The 24,216-nt window shown below is 43.1% G+C and overlaps 1 long non-coding RNA gene across 1 annotated transcript; it reads right to left on the reverse strand.

Annotated features, from left to right (window-relative positions):
* Positions 1-5,692: 5,692 nt before the first annotated feature.
* On the reverse strand, positions 5,693-24,216 carry LOC137357121 (uncharacterized). The gene is made up of 3 exons (XR_010971142.1): positions 24,085-24,216; positions 6,979-7,235; positions 5,693-6,151 (listed from the first exon to the last, which is right to left on the reverse strand). It is a non-coding gene; the product is annotated as an uncharacterized lncRNA (long non-coding RNA).

The following is a 24,216-nucleotide window of genomic DNA, read 5'->3' on the forward strand; positions in this document are numbered from 1 at the left end:
GAGAGGAAAAATCTCAGCAGGCAAGGCGACCCAGGTCTGTCTACACACAAGCCCCTTTCAGATGCAAGTGGAGATGTGTGAGGGAGGTATCAAAGTGCAAAGACACCTCAGGTATGAATAAGAAATCTGCATCGGAAACTTGCTGGGATGTCTAGAATGTTGAATAACAACGACAAATTTCCCCTTTACCCCAGTGAATGTCCTAGGTTATGAGACGATCCCTATAAAGTTCAGTTGAGTGGAACTAATCGAATAAGCCTGCAATATTGTTGCAAAAACATCCATCGCTGCCTAACAGAAATAAATTCCAAAGGAGGGAAACCAATAACAAAGGCAAAGAGGATATAGAAAGGTTGGTGCTATGGGCAGACAACTAGCAGATGAAATTTAATGCAGAGAAGTGATTCATTTTAGTAGGAAAGACAAGGAGAGGCAATATAAAATAAAGGGTATAATTCTAAAGAGGATGCAAGAACAGAGGCACTTGGGGGTATATATATGCACCAATCATTGAAGGTGGCAGGGCAGGTTGAGAAAGCAGTTACTAAAGCATACAGGATCCTGGGCTTTATAAATAGGGGCATAGAGTACAAAAGCAAGGAAGTTATGATGAACCTGTGTAAAACCCTGGTTTGGCCTCGACTGCAGTATTTCTTTTCCAATTCTGGGCGCCAGATTTTAGGAAGGGATGTGAAGGCATTGGAGAGAGTGCAGAAACGATTCATGAGAATGGTTCCACGGGTAAGGATAGATTGGAGAAGCTGTGGCTGTTCTCCTTGGAGAAGAGAACATTGAGAGAAGATTTGATAGAGGTGTTCAAAATCCTGAGCGGCCTGGACAGAGTAGATAGGGAGAAACTGTTCCTGTTTTCGAAGAGTCGAGAACCAGAGGACAACAATTTCAGATGATCGGCAAATGGCAACAGGAGGAAAAGATTTTTTTATGCAGCCAGTGGTTCGGATCTGGAATGCACTGCCTGCAAGTATGGTGGAGGCAGGTTCAATCGAGGCATTCAAAGAGAATTGGATAATTATTTGAAGAGAAAAAATTTGCAGGGCTACAATGAAAAGGAGGATGAGTGGGACAAGGTGAGCTGCTCTTGCAGAGAGCTGACACCTTGGCCTCCTTCTGCACTGTAGCCATTCAAAGGACAGCACCTCCCATACTGTAAGACCTCACCCTCATTCCATGGTCAAATGCTGAAGGAGAATTTCAACCCAATCTTCTTCATTTAGAGAGGATCCAAACTAACACTTTACTCCTTCTCTATCCATCCCAGAGTTTCCTCTTCACCCCGACATTCCTTCGAACCTATGCCCCTGCACATGTTGCATCCCCTACCACTCTTTGTAATGCCCAATTCTGGCAACATGTAGCTGTTGTTCATCATTGTTGGTGATCACTAGCTCCCCTACACAGTCCACACATCCCAACTGCAGCTCTGCAAGGGGAAATATAAACTTTTTGTTGATGTAGCACTCTATAATGGGTTGGCAGGAATGAACTGTAGGTGTGTCTCTCAGGGCTGTATCTGGACTGCCCTGAGTCATAGTCACGGCACCCTTTATTCTATATTTAACCCAGCAGAGGGAAGCTGATGGCACACAGCTACAGTGAATATAGGCTATATATGTAACCACAACTAGTGCACTTGTTGGGATCAGATGAACACATTAACTGGTTGCCAGTAGGGTAAATCTGCTGTACTGCACAAAAACCACCAGATATTTCCTCATATCACACAGCTTGTTGGACCCCTTCAGTGTTGAACCTGCTCGAATTGGAATTTTCCATCATAATCAGACTTTGCCAAAAAAAATACACACAGACTAAAAAGCGGGAAAATAGGATACCTGCACACTGTGTGATCCTGGTGGCAGGACTGGTTGATTGCAGGCAACAGACTGAACACATACATTGGATTGATTGGATTGGATTGGATGTGGGGTTATTTTAAACCCATCAACTACGCCAGCCCCAAACCCTGTCTTCTCCTGATATGTATTGTCTCCTGTTGGATGTGACAAATCCCTCCCCAAAGCTTTGCCCCATGAATCCATGCTTCACAGCTCCAGCCTACAGAGTTATTTAGTGCAGGATATTTGATCATGAGGAGCGGCACAGTGCATCCTGAACCTGCCCTAACTCAATGTCCACAGGCACGCACTCTTTCGGCAGTCACATGGTAGCAAGGGAAAGCGGGGACCCCTGGTTGATTTTGCTGTGTCAAGCATGGGAAATTCTGTTCTGGATGGCAGACCTTTGCAATGTCCTAACCACCAAGCTGTCAGGAGAGTGAGTCTGCTTTAGTTGAAGAGACACTGGCTTCATGAGAAGCAGGGAAGGTACATTTACCGTAACATTCTTATTTGACTGCCGGTCGAGCAATGCCTCGATTTTTAAATTCTCACCCTTGACCTTCCCCCCCTCCCTCTCCAGCAATCCAACCCTCTGAGACCTCTGTGTTCCTCCAATTCTGATTTTCTACTGCTGCCGATAACAACTTTGTGAAAACACGATTCTCTCTTGTTAGGGATATCGGAGGACAGTTCATCTGAACACTGTCAAGGACAGTTCTTGCTGCAGGGAAAGTGACCTCAGGATCTTTGTTGCACTGATTTAGTGAACCCACCATCAAATTCCCTCTTCTTTTCAATGGAAATCACTGTTTGTGGGGCTGGAGGGAATCATTTACCTCTTCCTCCATCTCGATAAAAAATCTGTCACTGGGTTTCATAAATAAACCCCCCTTTCCAATGGCCTGACTATTGCTGAGGATAGAGATCAATTTTTCTATACTTTCAACTCGTTCATCTATGGTTACACCATATCAGCAGGTTTCTTTTTATAACTTTATTTGTGAATTGTTAATCCCTGAATTTTCAACTTAGGTTTCTTGCTGGTAAAAGAGTGAGCGAGCCTGTTTCTTGTTCCTGAGCAACATGTCTCTGCAGTGTTGATCAGACTACTGCACAACTCAGTGGCCTTGGAGCCAAAATAATTTGTTACAGCCCCAGTGAAAGAGAAAATGAACCAAAACCAGATTGTGTAACCTCAGGTATACTCACAGTCCCTTCATTCCATGAGACTGACAGCCTCTCCCTTCCACCTTGCCCATTCTATCTGCCCAACAATCCGTGTTCTAATACCTGAAAAAGACTTCAATAATACTTCCCAGTGCTCTACCCAAGACTGTTAGTATCTCTCTGTGTGTGATCTATCAGTAACTCCTCCCCATACCCTACCTGAAAGTGTTAGTCTCTCTCTCTCTGTGTGTGATCTATCAGTAACTCCTCCCCATACCCTATATGAAAGTGTTAGTCTCTCTCTCTGTGTATGATCTATCAGTAACTCCTCCCCATACCCTATCTGAAAGTGTTAGTCTCTCTCTGTGTATGATCTATCAGTAACTCCTCCCCATACCCTATCTGAAAGTGTTAGTCTCTCTCTCTCTGTATGATCTATCAGTAACTCCTCCCCATACCCTACCTGAAAGTGTTAGTCTCTCTCTCTGTGTATGATCTATCAGTAACTCCTCCCCATACCCTATCTGAAAGTGTTAGTCTCTCTCTCTCTGTGTGTGATCTATCAGTAACTCCTCCCCATACCCTATATGAAAGTGTTAGTATCTCTCTCTCTGTATGATCTATCAGTAACTCCTCCCCATACCCTATCTGAAAGTGTTAGTCTCTCTCTGTGTATGATCTATCAGTAACTCCTCCCCATACCCTATCTGAAAGTGTTAGTCTCTCTCTCTCTGTATGATCTATCAGTAACTCCTCCCCATACCCTACCTGAAAGTGTTAGTCTCTCTCTCTGTGTATGATCTATCAGTAACTCCTCCCCATACCCTATCTGAAAGTGTTAGTCTCTCTCTCTGTATGATCTATCAGTAACTCCTCCCCATACCCTATCTGAAAGTGTTAGTCTCTCTCTGTGTATGAACTCCTCTCCAGCCACACCTGTCCTTTGAAGGGTTGCCAACTCTGATTGGACATATTACTGGCAGTTCCATTGCATGAAATCCCACCTCCAACTACCCCGCCCAGCCAAACAACTTTTTTCTTCACCTCCAATACTTTTATAAGTAAATAAAACATTCAAGAATGCTTTATAAAATATATTTTTTCCAAATCCTCATGATTGTTCGGCTGGATTTCTCACAGCAGTGTTCAGGCAATTCTCCTTTCATGGAGGGTTGGCAAACCCTTGTCCTTATTAACTCTCTGTGTACTCTATTAATCCTAATCACCTCTCCCTGTATATAAACTACCAGTGACCTCCCCTCCCCCAGCTACACACTGAACTCTGGCAGCCTCTTGTTGTGCTCTCCTCCCCCTGTAAACCTCTCTCCATGCTCCACCATCTCCCTCCCTATGCCTTTCTCAGATAACCACTCCCCTGCGTACCAACGCCCCCTTCCTCCCTCCCATACTCTGCCTCAATGATTTACTGGCTTTTCTTTCCACTGCAACAGCACTCATAGAATAGAGTTCACATGCAACAGACCATGGAGACATTGGTATGCCCCTGTTGAAACAAGATGTTTCAGAATTGTTTGGGAGGAAAAACAACTTGCACAAAAGTGCAACTATTCAGTGGATGAGATCCAACTGTATGATGGATTGATGTTGCAGTTTCAGGTTGTTTTGATGCATGGGCTTAACTTCTGACCGCAGCCCAGCTGAGGGCACTGTGCATTGAGTGTCAAATTACAGCTTGTGGCTAACTTATCCCCGCGTATGCCAATGCACTTTGTTTTGTTGTCGCTTCGGTTATTTTAACACCAAACTGTTTGTAATGCAATGGCCTGACTCTTGGACCACTTGACGGGGATTGGGGTGGCTGAAAGGAGTCAGTGTTCAGCTTCACATTCTCGGTAATCTTGGTCAAGCTCTGTTTGAAAGACATAGGCTTTCCTAAGGCCTGGAGACCCTCCCCCTTCCCGGCTCCTATACTAGTTTCAAACTTCAATCTCTCTCTTTCTTCATTATTATTTTTATCCCCTGCCCTTCTCCTTATGCTGTGTTGTGCTGCTGTAGAGGCGCCAGCTATTCTCCAGTTCCCCGCACGAGCTCTGACTGCTTTCAACCAAATAAAATGCCTGCTGTCCTTGCACTGTGAGTCGCCTTCTCACTGCTGGTTTAATCCTCTCTACCCCTTACCCCTTCACCCTTCCTACCCCTTGCCCCTCCACCTTCCCTCCCCCTTACCCTCCCTCCACCTTACCCCTTCACCCTCCCACTATCTGAACAGCTGATTCATTAAATGGGACATCCTGTTGATACAGACACTATACATCCAACTCTTGCTCATTTCACCGCTCCCTTTTGCATCAGTTTACCCCCTCCCCCTGTGAAAAAGGCAAAATAAACTACCCTGCACCCCCCCATCAACACTTGGGTCTAAACTGGTTTGGTGCAGCTTGGGCCTAGTTTGTGCCCAAAACTGTGAAAGCAGCCACTGCAAATTTTGTAGTGCAATGAAAATGTGTTTGGGATGCACTTGCAGATGTTCCTGCAAAGCCAGCAGTTTGATTCATTTTGACTGCTCTATTTGCCATGCTCTTTTCCACTCTTACAAAGGTAAGGGCATGCACTCACCATCCAACCAGCTGCATTCAAACCAATCTTATGTGCAGTGCGTCTGCGGTAATTATCACACAACACCTCTTTCCATTTGAATCCCCCTTGTCAAATTATAGACATATTTTATTTCTAGATAAAGATGGTCGAGCAAATGAAAAGATTCTTAGAGCAGGGTGCACACGCGAAGAGGCTAATGCCAGACAGGATGTTTCCTCCAACAGTGGTTGTAATGTTCTGGCCACTGGGAGGCAATGGGCCCATAGTTTTAATAGAGGGCTTCCACTCCTGCTATGGATGCTGGGATAGGTTTGCCTTCATAGACAGAGTTCAGTTTCTCTTACTTTCCATCGAAATGCTGGAATTTACATACATTGGGTCAGGAGATTCTGATCTCTTGTGAGAGGCTCCTGCAGTTAATCAGGCCTGATGATATCTCTCGGCAAGTCTAATCAAATAATGTGCTTCGGATTGGAAAAAAGGATCACTGGTTCTCACGTGATCATCACTGGCTGGCCACCAGACCACAAAGATCCCTGAATGCCCTCCTTTCACTGGGTGTGAAGCTAAAACAAAGAGCAAGAGTTGACAAGGGGAAAAAAGGGTTAAAGAAGTATCAATGAAAACACAGTAAGTAGTGGATTTGGACTGTTCATGTTTGTGGGTTAAGCTTGTTATTAATAATTATTACTGAAATATTTCTGCTGGGCTGCATGCAGAAGTCTGAAAAAGTGTATAAGCAGTCACGTCACCAGTTTTTTTTGTAAACAAGAGAATTCCCCATTTAAAACTCCTGACAGCACAGCCAAAGCAGCATAATCTGAGACTACATCAGCTAATGGAGCTCAGGCCTGAATCAGAATTCAGATCATTAATAAATAGACCAAGTGTCGTATCGTCCAAATAATAGGAAACTGGGGGCATGTGTCTAAAAATCTGTTATTGGGATGAAATGAACACAGAACGTCAAACAGGAGGAGGCAAATAAGCCTTCTTGCTTTTGAATATTTGAAACAAAAAATGAAAACATAAACAGAAAATGAGGGGAAGTGAACCAGCGATAGGATCTTTTAGAACAGATCAAGCTGACCTTGATTCGTTAGTTCCAACTGATACTGGTCACAGCTCACCCTGTTCTTAGATTATTACAGCATGGATAATGTTTCAAAAAAGTAACGACATAGAAAAACACAGTCACAAAAACATACACATCAGATGAACATCACATTGGATACACTTTTCATTTGTGACACACTTATATCCACTCGGCTTGTGTGCAGTGGCCTAGCAAATGACATGAAAAAAATATAGATAGACAGACTAAAATCAAACTGATAACCGGTTATTCTCATTATACTTCGATTAAAAGATGGTTAGATGATAGGTGACTTACATGCTTGCCTTCTGTTTTAAGGGTCTCACCCCTCCCTTTTGCTGGTTCTGTGACTGAGACCCTCCCATTCTCAAACTTTTGTCAGTGGTCGCAGATGTGCCTGTGATATTGAGGCAGGCACACACACAGCCTTCAATGCTGCAGTGAGACTGCAGCCTCCTGCATTGATTGCTCAGGACTTCAGGCTCCTGAACTCTTGCCAGATCCTTATCCAATCACATGCCATCAGCGTCGCCTCTAGCCAACTCTGCACATAACTGGACAGTAAAAACACAATAGACTTGAAGTCAGTAGTGAGGAATTAGAGGGTCTACAGGACTTGGCTGTGGGGTAAAAAATGATCCCGATGACAGTAATATTACCAAAAGGGGCTTGTGTCCAAAGCTGCTGTTTCAAACAAGTAAAGGACTCTCCAGTACATTCCAGGGCACTCTATGTTTCTTCCGAGGGATGTTTGCTCACAACAATGAGTTTGTTTTCTTTCCCACGTTGGTGCTGCTCTACCTCGATGTGAAAATGGGCTCTCCCAGAAAGAAATGAACCGCATTCCAACACAGACATGCAAGGAACAGACAGCACTGTCCTGCAGGGCGAGTCCATGTGGAGCAAGCTGAGTGAAGTGGATAATTAGTAGATTGCTTTAGCAAGTGTTCGACCACGGCCCATGGAATTCAGGACCCTGCTATTGAGCACAGCCGCTTTTTTTTTTAAAAGGAAGGCAGTGCACTGTCTTTATAAATCTGCACCCCAGCCCTGGCTAGTGTTATACATTGACAGCCTCCTGTGCTAGAGAACAACAGGTAAAATGAAATGATATTGGCAATTGTTTTCTTAATTGAGCAATATATCAAGGCCTATGGTGCAGGGCACTTGAGTTATATATGAGATATTTACTTGTCCTTACTACTATGGGGTACTAAGTGAGAGCTGGTAGCTGTTTACTGATTTCAATGTGTCCAGTATAAAAAGGGGTCATTGTACATATAAGATACATTACTGTTCGAGAGGGATTAAACTCTAACAAGTTTAACCCTGACACGTTCTTGGGGACTGAATAAAACAACCTGTTGAAAGCATCCTGTGTTGTGGGCCCATAAACACTAGAAACTGGATGGAAATTAGCCAATGCTTTGCATATATGAGGGCACTTTCCTCTCATTTGGTTTCAACTCATGGCCCAGAGGTGAAAGTTCATTCCCCTAGTTACGTAGCACTTGAGAAATCCTTTGCATTCAGGCAATCACACGAACTCACTGACCCAGTTGCCACGTGAACACCACTGTCATACTAGAATGCTTTTGTCTGGGTGCTTGGATTTGTGAAAGCCTCATTGTACAGACTCAGCTGTCTGACGTATTGTTCTGGCATTTTATGGGAAGCACTGTCCTTCAGTATTGCCACTAATCAGAAATCACTTTGAAATAGCTGGTATGGAGGATTACAAAGCTGCAGTGCAGTTGGTTTGTACATTGCACATGTGATGTGGGGGGAAGACAGATACTGAACAGAAGGTCCTTGTTTGTGTGTATCTAGCAAAGTACCACAGATGTGATGCCATCTGTTAGGAATGAAAAGGCCAACAGAATCCACAACAACTCCAGGTGGACTGAACCTGGTTCATTCATAAAAAAGGCGAATTGGTTCGCGTGAGCCTGTCTCTGTCTCTGCCAACATAGACTGTCTGCATACGCGTGTTTTAACTACCAGTCTGCTGCAATAGCTTCCTAATGTCTAAGTTTAAAATGCTGCTGTTGGAATTCACAAGTTTCAGTGCTCATTGTTATATCTATATATATCTGCAGTCGTGGCTCAGTAGGTAACAGAATTGAAGCTGATACTTCCAGTGCAGTGCTGAAGGAGTTCTGCACTGTCTGATATACCGTATTTCTGATCAGGCATTAAACCAAGAGCCCTTCTGCACTCTCAGGTGGAGGTAAAAGATCCCATGGTACTATTTCAAAGTTATCCCTGGTCCTGGCCTTAACCCACCACACGAAATCAGATGATCTGGTCATTATCACATTCCTGTTTGTGGGAGCTTGCTGTGCATAAATTGACTGCTCATGTTTCCTACATTACAACAGTAGCTACATTTTAATGGAGTACATTGTTGGTTGCAAAGTGCTTTGGGGTGTCCTGAGGTCGTGAAAGGCGCTATACAAATGCAAGTCTTTTGTTAACGATGTTGGAAAGAGTCGACTTTAGACCATGTATCCATTTTCACTGGGGGCCTAGGCATGGTATTGAAACCATTCCCTTTCCTTCTTTAAGAACCCACTATTCATGTAGCCACTTGCTGTCGTGATAGAAGTGTTTTTGCTGGAGAGGGTGCACTGCAGATTTACCAGAATGATAATGGGGTTTAAAAGGTTAAACTGGAAGGGCAGGTTGCAAAGACTAGGCTTGGATTTCCTTGAGTTTTAAAGGGTGATCTAATTGAAATGTTTAAAGATGATTAAAGGATTTGATAGAGAGAAACTAAGCTGGTGAGAATTCAGAATCTAGACCGTTCAGGGATGATCTCAGAAAGCATTTCTTCACACAAAGCGTAGTGGACATCTTGGAACTCTCTCCCCTCAAAAGATCTATTGAGGCTACGGGGGGTGATGGAGCGGCACGGGGGGGAGTCAATTGAAAATGTCAAAACTGAGAGTGATGGATTTTTTGTTAGACAAGTCTATCGAGGGATGTGGAACCATGGTGAATGAGTGGAGTTAAGATATAGATCAGCCATTCTGCAATTGAATGACAGAACAGGCTCAAGGAGCTGAATTGTCTTGTCCTTTTCCCATGTACACAGTCTGACGCTGGCAATAGCATGGTGTATAAATTGCTCCAATTGCTGATGTGTGACATCTGTTTACCTGTCTTTTAAAACATTGTGCTATTGAAGAATTGTCAGGCAAGCAAGAGCTGGGCCTGCTTTTAGCTGGGGTGCAGTTCACCTTTTATGAAAGGGTTTGGGAGATGCTGTCGAAGGAGCTTTAGTGAGTTGCTGCAGTGCACTTGTATGTGGTCCATACCACAGCCACAGTCCACTGGTAGTGGAGGGAGTGAATGTTTAAGGTGGGGAGTTCAAGGCAAGAGTGATCTCCTGAACCAGCTCTCATTTGCCTAGATGGATCGGAGAAGAATTTCCCAGATTTTTCCCCGCAAACAGCCTAGCTTTTTCGCCTCTCCCAGGAGTTCATACATCTTTAGGTGAAGTGGAAAGTACATTTTTATACAGTACTTTGCACAACCTCAGGGTGTTGCCACAGCACTTTGCAGCCAAAGAAGTACTTTTGAAGTGTAGTCACTGTTGCAAGGTAGGAAAAGTAGCAGCAAGCTCCCACAAACAGCAATGTGATAATGACCAGAGTAATCTGTTTCTTTGTGATGTTGATTGAGGGATAAATATTGACCAGGACACCAGGAATAACTCCCCTGCTTTTCTTCAAAATAGTGCCGTGGGATCTTTTATGTCAACCTGAGAGACTAGATGAGGCCTCAATTTGACATCTCATCCAAAAGACAGCACCTCCAACAGTGCAGCACTCTTGCAGTGCTACACTTGAGAATGTGAACTGAGATGTTTCTGCTCAACTTTCTGGAGTTGGGATTTGAACCCATAGCCTTTCCTCACTCAGACGAAACAGTACAATCCACTCAGCCACTTTCCCTGAAGATTTGCAAAAACAAAGCTATCACCTTTCCAGGTGATCTTCAATTTTCAAATCAATTCGGCCCTTTTATATTATTTGTCCTCTAGGCAATGGCTTCATTGTCACCATTCACCTATTTTAAAAGTGTTTGTTTGAGCAAGACATAAATGTCATAGGCTGGCTCCTATTTTAAAATTCATTACGGATTGTGAGATGGGCAGGATATGGGAACTCTACGCTCTGTACTGGGATTTTCCCCACTGCTCCCAGCAATTAAATGGTGAGGAGCTTCTCCATAGAGAGAGCAGGGGGAAAGCAGCGAGTCCCATCCATTCATGGGATACACTTGCACACCGCATAGTGCCCAATGAGAGACTGACAGCAGTGCCCACAGTGCATGAAAGAAAAGACTTACATTTATATAGCTCCTTTCATGACCTCAGGATTTCCCAAAGTGCTTGATAGCCAATGAAACACTTTTGTAATTGACTCACCGTTGTAATGCAAGAAAACATGCATAAGGATATGGGTGAAAATACATTTAAAATACCAAATAATATACAATTTTTGATATTCAGATTTTGGTTACAGCTCCTCTGCTGTAAAACAGGCACAAAAATAATTTTGAAAAAGTATACCGATGGGTTATTTAAGAAGAGAACTCAAAAATACCCAGAACAACAACTTGCATTTATTTAGCGCCTTTCATGTAGTAAGACATTCCCAAGGCTGTGCAGAGGAGCATCAACAAACAAAATTTGACGCCGAGCCACATAAGGAGATATTAGGGCAGGAGAGGTAGCTTTTAAGGCGCGTCTGAAAGGAGGAGGAAAGAGGTAGAAAGGCAAAGAGGTTGAGAGAGAAAGATCCAGAGTATAGGGCCTTGGCAGCTGAAGGCAGTGCCACCAATGGCGGAGAGTTTAAAATTGGGAAGGCTCAAGGTGCCAGTATTGAAGGAGTGCAGAGATATCTTGGCGGGTTGTCGGACTGGAGGTGATAGAGAGGGACGAGGCAATGGAGGGATTTGAAAACAATGATGAAAACAGCAGAATGTTTTTTAATTGTTGGTGTTCTGAATCAAGTTTCTTATATTATTTTAGGTGCTGAGATCCTACTGCAGTCGTCAATAGGTTAAAATGGTGTGACATCAACAGCAGTGTTTAGCTCACCGAGGGAAGGTAAAATATTTTGCTGCAGGTCAGGTATTGACAGTCTGAAATATTGTCACCACTCTGTTTACAGTGGAGACTGCATGTGTTTACAGAACAGTGGTTGTCGGGACAAGCTGTACAGTTGAAGTAAATGCAAAGCTTAGAATCATTCCTTTACACTTAATTACTGCATCATAATATGGAATAATGGAAATCATAAAGAATTAAAATGAGCCACGCTATCAGAAAGAGTCAAGATTGTAAGAGCTCAGGAGAGAGAAGTACTTGCATCAGAGAGTACCAGGACCAGGACAAGTGTTGACAGTAGGGACTGTTAGCAGCTCCTATTTTGGAGCTATCTTGTTACGTGCTCATACTAATTGTTGTATTAAACCTCATAAGAAATAAGGAAAGACTTGTCGTTATATAACGCTTTCACAACCCTAGAACATCCCAAGTGCTTTACAGACAATGTAGTGCTTTTAAAGTGTACTCACAGATGTTATGTAGGAGACACAGTAGCCAATTTGCGCACAGCAAGCTCCCATAACTGGCAATGTGAGAATGACCAGATCATCTTTTTTTAATGATGTTGATTAAGGGGCCAGTATTGGTGAGGAAACTATTGAAAACTCCCCTGCTCATCTTTGAATTAGTGACATGGGATCTTTTACATTCACTTGCCAGAGCAGACAGGGCTACAGTTTAACAAATACCTCCGATAGTGCAGCACTCCCGCACTATGGACCCTCCGATAGTGCATCACTCCCGCACTACGGACCCTCCGATAGTGCAGCACTCCCTCAGTACTGACCCTCCGATAGTGCAGCACTCCCTCAGTACTGACCCTCCAATAGTACAGCACTCCCGCAGTACTGGCACTGAAGTACCAGCCTGGATTGTGAGCTCAAGTCTTTGGAGTGAGACTTAAGCACACAACCTTCTGACTCCAAGACAAAATTGCTCATGAGCCATGGTTAGATTGAGCTGGTGGAAGAGCTCACCATCCCCTGTCTCTCTGAATTACTCCAAAACACCCTGAAAAATTGTTGCCAAACCTGTAACATTTCCAACATTCTTTCATTTAAAAGTTAAGTGTTGCAATATCCCAATTTCAGTTTTCCTGTTACTGATGAACTGGTATCTCCAGAATTCCATACAAACAATGACAGACTGGTAAAGACCCTTGGTCCAATCACAATATATATGTTTTCCAATGCAACCCAAACAATGTGACTCCTGGAAGAGGCGAACAAAAAAGGTAAAAACACAGAACAATTTGGGGAAAAGCAGATCTGAGAAATTCCTCTCCGACCCACCGAGGCAATTGAAGTTAGTCCAGAAAATCACTCTGACCCTGAATTTCCTACAGTACAAGGTAACCTCCATCGCAGCAGACACAGGACCAGCTCTCCTTCGAGGAATTCAGTGAATCACCTGTCACTGCACGAGTTTGTGCCTGTTCCACAGTTCACTATCCTCTGAGAAATGTACCAGCTCCTGATGTCTAAACTAGGCCTGGCCTTGTATAACTTAGATTTGTGGCTTCTGGACCTCCCAAGCCTACTTAATTGGAATAAACTGTCAACTGGAATGCACTCTATTCCCTTCTTTATCTTATAAACCTGCAAATCTATGAAAGTTATCTACATATTGCATTCTCTGAAACCAAGGCATTGAAAATGTCCAGACCCTCCCAACTTCAATATAATGCTGCTTCAAACCCAACACATGAAAACCATTTTCCTGTTTGTTGTGTTGCAGAAGGGTCAGTGCAGTTTAGTTGGTACAATCCCGGTTTGATGTTGGCACACATGCCTAAGGGGACAAGAGGGATGAAAGCACTCAGCTAAAAAAAAAATCAGGTTTTATTTAAAAGCCAGTGCAGAATGAAAGGCAGCAACTGAATCACAGTCCCACAGGCAAGATATATTGAGAGGACATATTTGATGAACCAATTCAGAATGCTTCAGCCAAGTTAAGAAAGAACAAATCAACAGGGCGTTGTGTGTTTTTTTCTGTTGGGTTGCTTCACTCATATCTATTATTCCAAAAAAAGTAAGTGAGAGCTATTTCAGATGGAAAATTACTGAGTGGCTCTGCCACCAAGAGCTCCCAGCAAGTAGTATGTGAGCTGCTTCCCAGTGCTAGTCTGAGCCACAGACACTCATAATTAGCTGGGGAAACAGAAGGCTTTCGAGCTCAAATCTGTGCAATGGAAACATGAACAGTGAATGAATAAGGACTGAGCACTGAACTGTGCAATTACAGCCATGCATTTTAAACACTGAACTTCCAAATGTGAGTAATGTTATTTCCCTCAGTTACTAACAGCACGACTTCTAAATTAGCCTTGACTTTTTGTATGTTATTGTATACACATCTGAGCAGGCCCCACTTTTGGATTGCTTCAACATGGAAGGGAAGCAATCACAGCAGGTCACATACTGACAGCAAAAGGTCTTGGCCCAGAACCTGAAAAGGTGAGAGGTGGTAGTGATGCAGCGACTAACAGAAGTAAAAGCAGTGCAATGATTTGTTAGATTCATAAACTATTTTGCAGAATTCCTGCCCAATTTGTCATCAGAGTGTGAACTATTATGCAAACTCACTGCCAAGCGAGTTGCCACGCGCAGTGGGATTGGAGCACAGAACAAGAAGCAGCGTTCACTAAAATCAAGCAACTAGTGACGGCAACACCAGTGCTGAAATACTATGATGTAAATGATGAAGTCACCCTGCAGTGTGACGCCAGCAAGACAAGACTTGGAGCAACCCTAATGCAGCAAGAACAACTGGTTGCACTTGCATCCAGGGCATCAATGCAAATGGAACGAAGCTATGCTCAGATCGTGAAAGAATGCCTGGCCATTGTCAGCTTGTGAGCATTTTCATCAATACCTACTTGGAAGAGACAAAGTGATAGTCGAGTCCGACCACAAGCTACTTCAAAGCATTTTCCTCAAGCTGCTACTATCTGCTCCAAAGCATCTGCAAAGAATTTTACTCTGGTTACGGAGATAGCATCTGGATGTGACAGACAAGCAAGGGAAACTGATGTACATCGCTATCATGCTGTTGAGAGCAGCACTCCCTATGAAGAAAGTAGTTGGTGCTACGACAGAGTGTGAAATCTTCTAAATCCAATGTGAAGCTGCAGCTTGACATGCTCTGGAAGTCATCAACCCAGTAGAGACATAGAATCTGACTGACAAGCACCTTGCTCAAATCAAGCAAACTACCCAACAAGATGCAACTCTCATGTGTTGCAAGAAGTAGTGATGAAAGGATGGCCTGACAGCATCAAGGACACTCCTATGGGCATACAGAAATGAACTGACAGCTCAAGATGGTACCTTGTACAAAGGAAATAAAATCATTATCCCTCAGGAGTTAGAAGGAGAGATGCTAAAGCACATTCATGCAAACCACCAAGGAATTGAGTTGAGTCTGAGGAAGCCAAGAGAAGTGCTCTACTGATCAAACATGAGCAATGAAATCAAGGACCACATCAGCCAGTGCAGTGTGTGTAACAAGTACCAAGCTAAGCAAGCTAAAGACCCACTGATGACACATGACATCACAGACAGACCATGGATGAAGCTGGGAGTAGACCAGGACCTGAATATCTTGTCTCCGTAGACGACTATTCTGACTACTGGGAGATAGACCAGCTGACCTCAATGAGTGAGATTGTAGAATGCCTGAAAGCACACTTCAGTCGTTACGGCATTCCAGAAGATGAGCGACAATGGCCCTCAGTTCATGAGCAAAGAATTAAATCGCTTCATAAAGGATTGGGAAATTCAACACCATACATCATCTCCATACTATCCCCAGTCAAATGGAAAGGCTGAGGTGGCAATGAAAATCACCAAAGGAATCATAAAGAAATCGAGCAAATTCAACACAGATGTATACAAGGCAATTCTCAAATGGATAAACACATCTACTGAAGGCATGGAAATTAGTCCAGTACAAAAACTAATGTCACGCCGCACCCAAACTACTTTTCCAATAGCAAAAAAGCTACTGAAGCCAAAATAGTAGCAGGTGTGGGTGGCAAAATCGAGGTGAAACGGCAGAAAGTCAAATTTCACTTTTCCACGTGGGCGGCACAGTGGCGCAGTGGTTAGCACCGCAGCCTCACAGCTCCAGCGACCTGGGTTCAATTCCGGGTACTGCCTGTGTGGAGTTTGCAAGTTCTCCCTGTGTCTGCGTGGGTTTCCTCTGGGTGCTCCGGTTTCCTCCCACCACCAAAGACTTGCAGGTTGATAGGTAAATTGGCCATTATAAATTGCCACTAGTATAGGTAGGTGGTAGGGAAATATAGGGACAGGTGGGGATGTGGTAGGAATAGGGGATTAGTGTAGGATTAGTATAAATGGGTGGTTGATGGTCGGCACAGACTCGGTGGGCCGAAGGGCCTGTTTCAGTGCTGTATCTCTAAATCTAAATCTAAAACTGTCAAACCATTGCCAGAATTGAGCTTTGCAGAGCCAGTAAGGGTACAAACCTTCAATGCTCTCAACAAGAGTCAGCCCAAGTAGCAACTTGGAACCTGGGTGGAGCAGTTGTCACCTCGATCACACGCCATGGAAGTGAATGAGCAGGTACACCGTCACAACCGCAGGCACGTATGCACAACTGGAGAAGCTGTACCTTCACTGCAGGGGGCCAATCAGGAAGATATGAACTCACCATCTGCACAGATCACAGTTCAACCATCAGTCCCAGAGGTCCACAGTACCCCAACAACGGAAATGGAACAACAGTTACCGCAGAAACAAATGACAAGGGAACAACACTCCCCACAGAAGGAAAATCACGCAGATGAACAGCCAACGACAATGCACGTCATTAAGAAACTAGCCAGATTTAAAGACTATATGTGCAGTGCATGTGCAAAGGCTGATGAGAATAACATGCTCATGCATGCAAACAGTTGTGTGTATAGTGGGTAACTTGGGCAACTCAGTGCAAATGATAATGCATGCAAACTTTTGGGAGTTTTTCTGTATGAAAAGGGGGATGTTTGGGATAGAATTGCAATACTGTACTAATGTGCCTCTTGGCTTGCTGTAATCATGTGAACTTTACCATGAGGCACACACTGCAGGCATCCATCACAAGGCACTGTACAAGCAAGACTGTTGTTCTGTCAGCTTGGAAGACTAACATTCAAACAGTCACAGAATTTACAACACAGAAACAGGCCATTCTGCCTAACTGGTCTACGCAGGTTTTTACGCCCTTTTTTTTACGTTTTTACATACAAGCTTCCTCCTATCCTATTTACTTATAACCTTCTAGTCCTTTCTCCCTCACGGACTTATTTTTTTTGCAACCACTGTTTGAGTAAAGAAATTTCTCCTGAATTATTTACTGGATTTATTAGTGACTCATATTTTTATGGCCCATTGTTTTGGACTCTTTCACAAGTGGAAACGTCTTCTATATGTCAAATGCCCATATTTTAAAAACCTCAAATAGGTCTCCTCAGTCTCCACTTATCGAAAAGAAAAGAGCCAATTTATTGTCTCCTCCCCCCATTCCCCCATTTACTCTCCGCTCCCCCTAATCCTAATTTCCCATTTACTGCTCCCTCCCCCAATTCATGCATTTACTGCTCCCACCCTAATTCCATTTACTGCCCCGCCCCCAAATCCCCCATTTAACACCCCCTCCCCAAATTCCCCCATTTACTGCTCCCACCCCCAATTCCCCCATTTATTGGTGCCCTCCCATAATTCCCCATTTATTGGCATCGTTCCCTAATTCAGCCATTTATTGCTCTCCCCTAATTCCCCATATCTTTGTGCCCACCTCTAATTCCCCATTTATTGGTGTTCTCCTCTAATTCCCCATTTATTGGTGTTCTCCTCTAATTCCTCATTTATTGGTGTTCTCCTCTAATTCCCCATTTATTGGTGTTCTCCTCTAATTCCCCATTTATTGGCGTTCTCTAATTCCCCATTTATTGTCTCCTCTAATTCCCCATTTATTGGTGTTCTCCTCTAATTCCCCATTTATTGGCGTTCTCTAATTCCCCATTTATTGTCTCCTCTAATTCCCCATTTGTTGCTGCCCATAATTCCCCCATTTATTCGTTCTCCAACAATGCACCAGGTGTCCCTCAATGCAGCAGATGCTCTCCCTTGTGCATTGCTATTCTTTGCAAAATTTCCCTGTTGGAGTACAGCATTGTTTGTATGAATCTTTGCCTATTTTCTATTTCTATTAATCACCTGTGCCTACTTTCAACTCTATATATTTTCTTTTTTAAATGAAGGCTGGTCAGTTTTGCACCTAGAAATTCTTATTGTGACTGTTGCACTTTTGAATTTCTGTATATTTGACACTGTTACATGCTTCTTCATATTTGTCCTTTGATGTTATTCTTTTTCAGGTGATGATATTTTCACTGCTCCTTTCAGATCCTTGGCCTTGAATTGCCTGAATGTTACCACCTAAACATGTGCCCTGAGTTGTACTGGGCTGTCCCACTCTATCATTTTCATGTCAGTTGTCTAACAGCACCTCCAAGTCCTGTGTTTTGTATTACCATTCATTTTTTTGCCTAAGTTACTAGATCTTTATCATTTGTACTGGTTAGGAAGTGTGTAAAGAGTTTTGAATATTGTTATGGGTACATTGTAATTGGACAGCTTTCTGTTTGTTTTACAAAATCGTAAAAGTAGTGCATCACAAGCTTTTGTTATATTGATTGGCAATTCTTCATCCTTTTTTCAGCAACTGAAGTCTGACAAATGGTTGGATTGTTCCCATTCGGGTCATTCATCTCTGTAGCTCTTAGGTCAAGCTATCTCCCTGAAATGGACCTTAGAGTGCTTATTAAAGTACATTAATAACTTAGCACCTGAGAGATCAGTGGGCTTTTGATGAAATATGATGTAAATGGTAAAGCTTCATGGCAATTCATTCAGTGAGAGTCCAGGGCTCACTGCTGGATTTGGAGTCTGACTGAGGAGAAGGGCAGGAGGTGCCTTTAAATCTGCTTCTGTAAAGCAGCTTGCATCAAGAATAATACAGAATCTGCAGCACAGAAATGGGCCATATAGTCCAACTGGACTGTGATGGTGTTTCTACCCCACATTCCAGCTTCCTCCCCCTCTAATTACTCGGCCTGATGGCCACCACATGTCTTATGGGCATTGATACAACATTCTGGTTGAGTTGGGAAGGCTCCCTTTGCATTTGTTGGGATGTTGTTGCTTACTTTGGCTTCTTTTAGTTAGATTGGACAGTATGTTTCTTTCCTGCATTAGTGGTGCCCTAAAAGGGACACTTACTGTGCTGACTCTTGTTTGGGTTGACTATTGTCACCCTTATTGGTCTGTTAAAAGACCCTCTCTAATTATCTCTCCACTCTCTGCTTCAAACAAGTGGCAGCAAGTTCCACATTCTCAACAGTCACCTTACTTCTGTGAGGAAATTCCTCCTCAATTCTTTATTTGATCTGTTGGTGGCTCTCTTTTATATTTATCTCTCCTTGTTCTGGAGTCCTCAACAAATGCTCTTTTTATAATTTAGAGAATAATAAATGCCCAAGTTTGATTATCAGCTCCTAATGCAAGCTGAGAGCTTGGCTGCAGCTGGGCCTCAGTGGCACCCTTGTGGACTGTCAGAACACTGGGCACACGTGCTAACCTACCCTCTCTCCATGCTGCTTATCTCAGTCTCAACCGTCCCTCTGTGCAGAAACAGAAAGCAGAGGCCTGGTGCCCTCCTTTTACGTGAGGGAATGTTGACTCAAGCTGCTGCCACAAGCCTAGGAAGTGGTGAACATCTTTGGAATTCTCCACCCCAGAGGGCTGTGGATTCTCAGTCGTTGAGTATGTTCAAGACAAGATCATTAGATTTTTGAACAATCATGGTATTAAGGGATATGGGGATAGGATGGGAGAGTGGAGTTGATATATTGGATCACTCATGATCTTATTGAATGAAAGACAGCATCTAAGAGTTGTATGATCTATTTCTGCTCCCATTTCTTACATTCTTTTCTTCTTATGATGCACATTCGTCCCGCAATCCAGCAAGAAAAATCCATTCATAATCAATGATTGGAGATCACTGCCTGGAATAATGAAGCCAGGATGGTATGTTACCTCCCTGGTGCCAGGGTCAAGGATGTCACGGAGTGGCTGCAGGACATCCTTCTGGGGGAGGGTGAACAGCCAGAGGTCATGGTCCACATTGGTACCAATGACATAGGTAGGAAGAGGGATGAGGTCCTGAAAGCAGATTTTAGGGAGTTAGGAAGGAAATTAAAAAGCAGGAGGCGGTGGCGTAGTGATATTGTCATTGGACTAGTAACCCAGAGACCCAGGATATTGCTCTGGGGACATGGGTTCAAATCCCACTACAGCAGAAGGTGGAATTTTAATTTAATTAATAAATCTGGAATTAAAAAGCTAGTCTAATGATGGCCATGAAACCATTGTCGATTGTTGTAAAAACCCACCTGGTTCACTAATGTCCTTTAGGGCAGGAAATCTGCTATCCTATCTGGCCTGCATGTGACTCCAGACCCACAGCAATGTGATTGACTCTTACATGCCCTCTGAAATGGCCTAGCAAGCCACTCAGTTGCATCTAACCGTTAGCCCTGTGGGTGTGCCTACCCCACATGGACTGCAGCGGTTCAAGAAGGCAGCTCACCACCACCTTCTCAAGGGCAATTAGGGATGGGCAATAAATGCTGGCCTGGCCAGTGATGCCCACTGAATGAATAAAAAAAAATGGACCTCAACAGCAGTAATCTCAGGATTACTCCCTGTACCTACACATGTAGATTACATGTGCTAGTGAGCATAGGAATAGGAAGATTGATCGATAGAACAAATGGCTGGAGAATTGGTGTAGGAGGGAGTGCATCAGATTTCTGAGGCAATGGGACCAGTTCTGGGATAGGTGGGACCTGTATAAGATGGACGGGCTACACCTTAACGGAACTGGGACGAATATCCTCGCAGGGAGATTTTCTAGTGCTGTTGGGGAGGGTTTATACTAGCTTGTCAGGGGGATGGGAAGCTGAAGGGCAGCTCAAATAGGAAGGAAGTAAAGCTGGTAACAGGAGGTAGAAAAGTAGCAGGCGAAACAAAGGCAAGCATCAACTGGGCTTAGAATGAAGAATAATGTCAAAAAGACAAAGTTAAGGACACTCTATCTGAATCCACGCAGCATTCGCAACAAGGTAGATGATTTAAAGGCACAAATAGAGGTAAATGGGTATGATCTAATTGCCACAACGGAAACGTGGCTACAGGGTGACCAAGACTGGGAACTGAATATTCAAGGACATTCGATATTTAGGAAGGACAGGCAAAAAGGAAAAGGAGGTGGTGTTGCGCTGATAGTAAGGGATGGGATCAGTCCATTAGTAAGGGAGGATCTCAGATCGTAAGAACAAAATGTGAAATCTGTTTGGGTGGAGCTAAGAAACAGCAAGTGGCAGCAAACATTGGTTGTTTTAGGCCACCAAACAGTAGTGGTAGTATGGGGCATGGTATTAGTGAGGAGATTAGAGAAGCATGTAGCTTGGGTAATGTAGTAATCTTGGGTGACTTCAATCTGCATCTCGACTGGGTAATCCTAATGAGCAATAATGCTGTGGAGGAAGAGTTTCTGGAGTGTTAGAGATGGTTTTCTGGAACAGTATGTTGAGCTGCCTAGAGAACAAGCTATCTTAGATCTAGTATTTTGTAATGAGAAAGTGCTAATTAATAATTTTGTTGTAAAAGAACCTTTAGGGATGAGTGACCATAATATGATAGAATTTTACATAATGTTTTAAAGTGAGGTCGTTTAATCTGAAGCCAGGAAGCCAATCTGAACAAAGGAAATTATGAAGGTATGAGGGGCAAATTCGCTGAGGTGGATTGGGAAAATACATTAAAAGGTTTGACAGTACATAGACAATGGATAATCTTTAAAGAATTATTACATAGTTTACAGCAACTATACATTCCTTTAAGGCACAAAAAAAAACAAAAAGAAAAGACAGTCAACCGTGGCTAACAAAGGAAGTTAAGGATTGTATAAGATTAAAAGAAAAGGCCTATAAAGTTGCCAGAAATAGGAGTGAACCTGAGGATTGGGAGGATTTTAGAATACAGGAAAGGAGGACAAAGAAACTGATGAAGAAAGGGAGAATAGAATATGAATGTAAACGAGCAAAAACATAAAAACAGACTGTAAAAGCTTCTATTGGTATGTAAAAAGGAAACGTTTGGCTAAGACAAATGTGAGTCCATTACAGGAGAATTTATAATGGGGAATAGAGAAATGACAGAGATGCTAAATGATTACTTTGTGTCTGTCTTCACTGAGGAAGATACAAGAAATTTCCCAGAATTAGAGATCCAAGGGACAAGGGTGAATGAGGAATTGAAGGAAATTAGTATTATTAACAAGGTTGTATTGGAGAAATTATTGGGGCTGAAGGTTGATAAGTCCCTGGGACCTGATATTCTACATCCCAGAGTGTTGAAAGAGGTAGCTATGTAGATAATGGATACGTTGGTGATCATCTTCCAAAATTCTATAGATTCTGAAATGGTTCCTGCAGATTGGAAGGTAGCAAGTGCCACCCCACTATTTAAAAAGGGATGGAGAGAGAAAACCTGGAACGACAGACCTGTTAGCCTTATATCAGTAATAGGGAAAATGCTAGAATCTATTTTAAAGGATGTGATAAATGGACACTTGGATAATAATGATGTGATTGGATAGAGTCAACATGGATTTATGAATGGGAAATCATGTCTGACGAGCCTGTTGGGTTTTTTTTGGTTTGTTCTGAACAGAATTGATAAAGGGGAGTCGGTGGACATCGTAAACTTGGATTTTCAAAAGTCTTTTGATAAAGTCCCCCACAGGAGCTCAGTTAGCAAAATCAAAGCACATGGGATTGGAGGTAATATACTGGCATGGATGAAGGACTGGTTAACAGGCAGAAAACAGAGAGTAGGAATAAATGGGTCATTTTCGCATTGGTAGGCTGTGACTAGGGGGGTACTTGGGCCCCGGCTGTTCACAATATATATCAATATTTGGATGTGGGGATCAAATGTAATATTTCTAAGCTTGCCGATGATACAAAACTGGGTGGGATTGTGTGTTGTGAGGAAGTTGCAAAACGGCTTCATGGGGATTTTGGCTGACTTAGGGAGTGGGCAGGAATGTGTCAGATGGAACATAATGTAGAAAAATGCGAGGTTATCCACATTGGTAGGAGGAATAGATGTGCAGAGTATTTCTCAAATGGTCAGGGATTAGAAAGTGGTGTCCTCATAAATATGTCACTGAAAGCTAACATGCAGATGCAGCAAGCAATTCAGAAGGCTAATGGTATGTTAGCCTTTATCGCAAGAGGATTTCAGTACAGGAGTAGTGAAGTCTTGCATCAATTGTATAGAAACTTGGTTAGACCGTACCTGGAGTACTGTGTGCACTTTTGGTCCCCTTACCTGAAAAGATGAACAATGATAGTGGAATCACTAGACTTTATTGAAAGCAGCGCGTGATAATCAGCAGGAGTTACAACTTCTAACCTGCAAGACAAGCCCATTTTATGAAGTTCAGCATTACTGGAACTACTCTACATCTTTGAAAACAGTTCCCTTTTCCCACACTGAAGATGAATCATTACCCAGTGCAATCCTTACTTTGCTATTCCAGCAACAGAAGTGAAGGGGAAAAAAGACAGACTTACATTTAAAAGCGCCTTTCATGACCACAGGACATCCCAAAGTGCTTGACAGCCAATGAAGTACTTTCGTAGTACTTTCGTCATTTTTGTAATGTAAGAATGCAACAGCAGAGGTCAAGAGTGCATAATTATTCCCCTAATTCACTTAACACCACCTGCTAATAACAGATGAGAATCTGTTGCTGTAAAACATAAACCTTGTGTTTAAAAGGGGCATAAATCAACAAGGCAGCTTGTGACCTCCACAGCATTGTAAAAGTCCCAATGATGCAAGACCAGTGGATCAGCCATCAATGAAGCAGTTCCTGAGGAAATAGCATTCATAGTCTGTGCTGCGAACTGCTACGTTTTCACAAAAAGCAGGGAAATCAGAATGAGAGGAGAATGGCTCATTTCTAAGCCAGAGGCTTTACAGCTGGACATTTATAATTTCCCTGCTGGAGCGAGTATCGACTTTGCTTTTTTTAAATGCCCTCTAATCAGATCTAATTACCAGCCTCACCACAAGAGTACACATGGACTGGGACATTGCAACCAGGGACTGAGCTAGGAAGGGCAGCACCACTTCCCTTACCTTTTCTCATCTGGCAAGTTGTTCCTCAAAAGACAGTGGGACGACAGCACGACTCTGCCTGACTCTGGGAGACAGAGCAGTCCGACTTCAGGATTCATGAAATCTTGGGAAGAGGAAGAGAGGGAGGAGTTC

This window comes from Heterodontus francisci, chromosome 47 (genome assembly GCF_036365525.1).
Source record: "Heterodontus francisci isolate sHetFra1 chromosome 47, sHetFra1.hap1, whole genome shotgun sequence".
Classification (NCBI taxonomy): Eukaryota; Metazoa; Chordata; class Chondrichthyes; order Heterodontiformes; family Heterodontidae; genus Heterodontus; species Heterodontus francisci.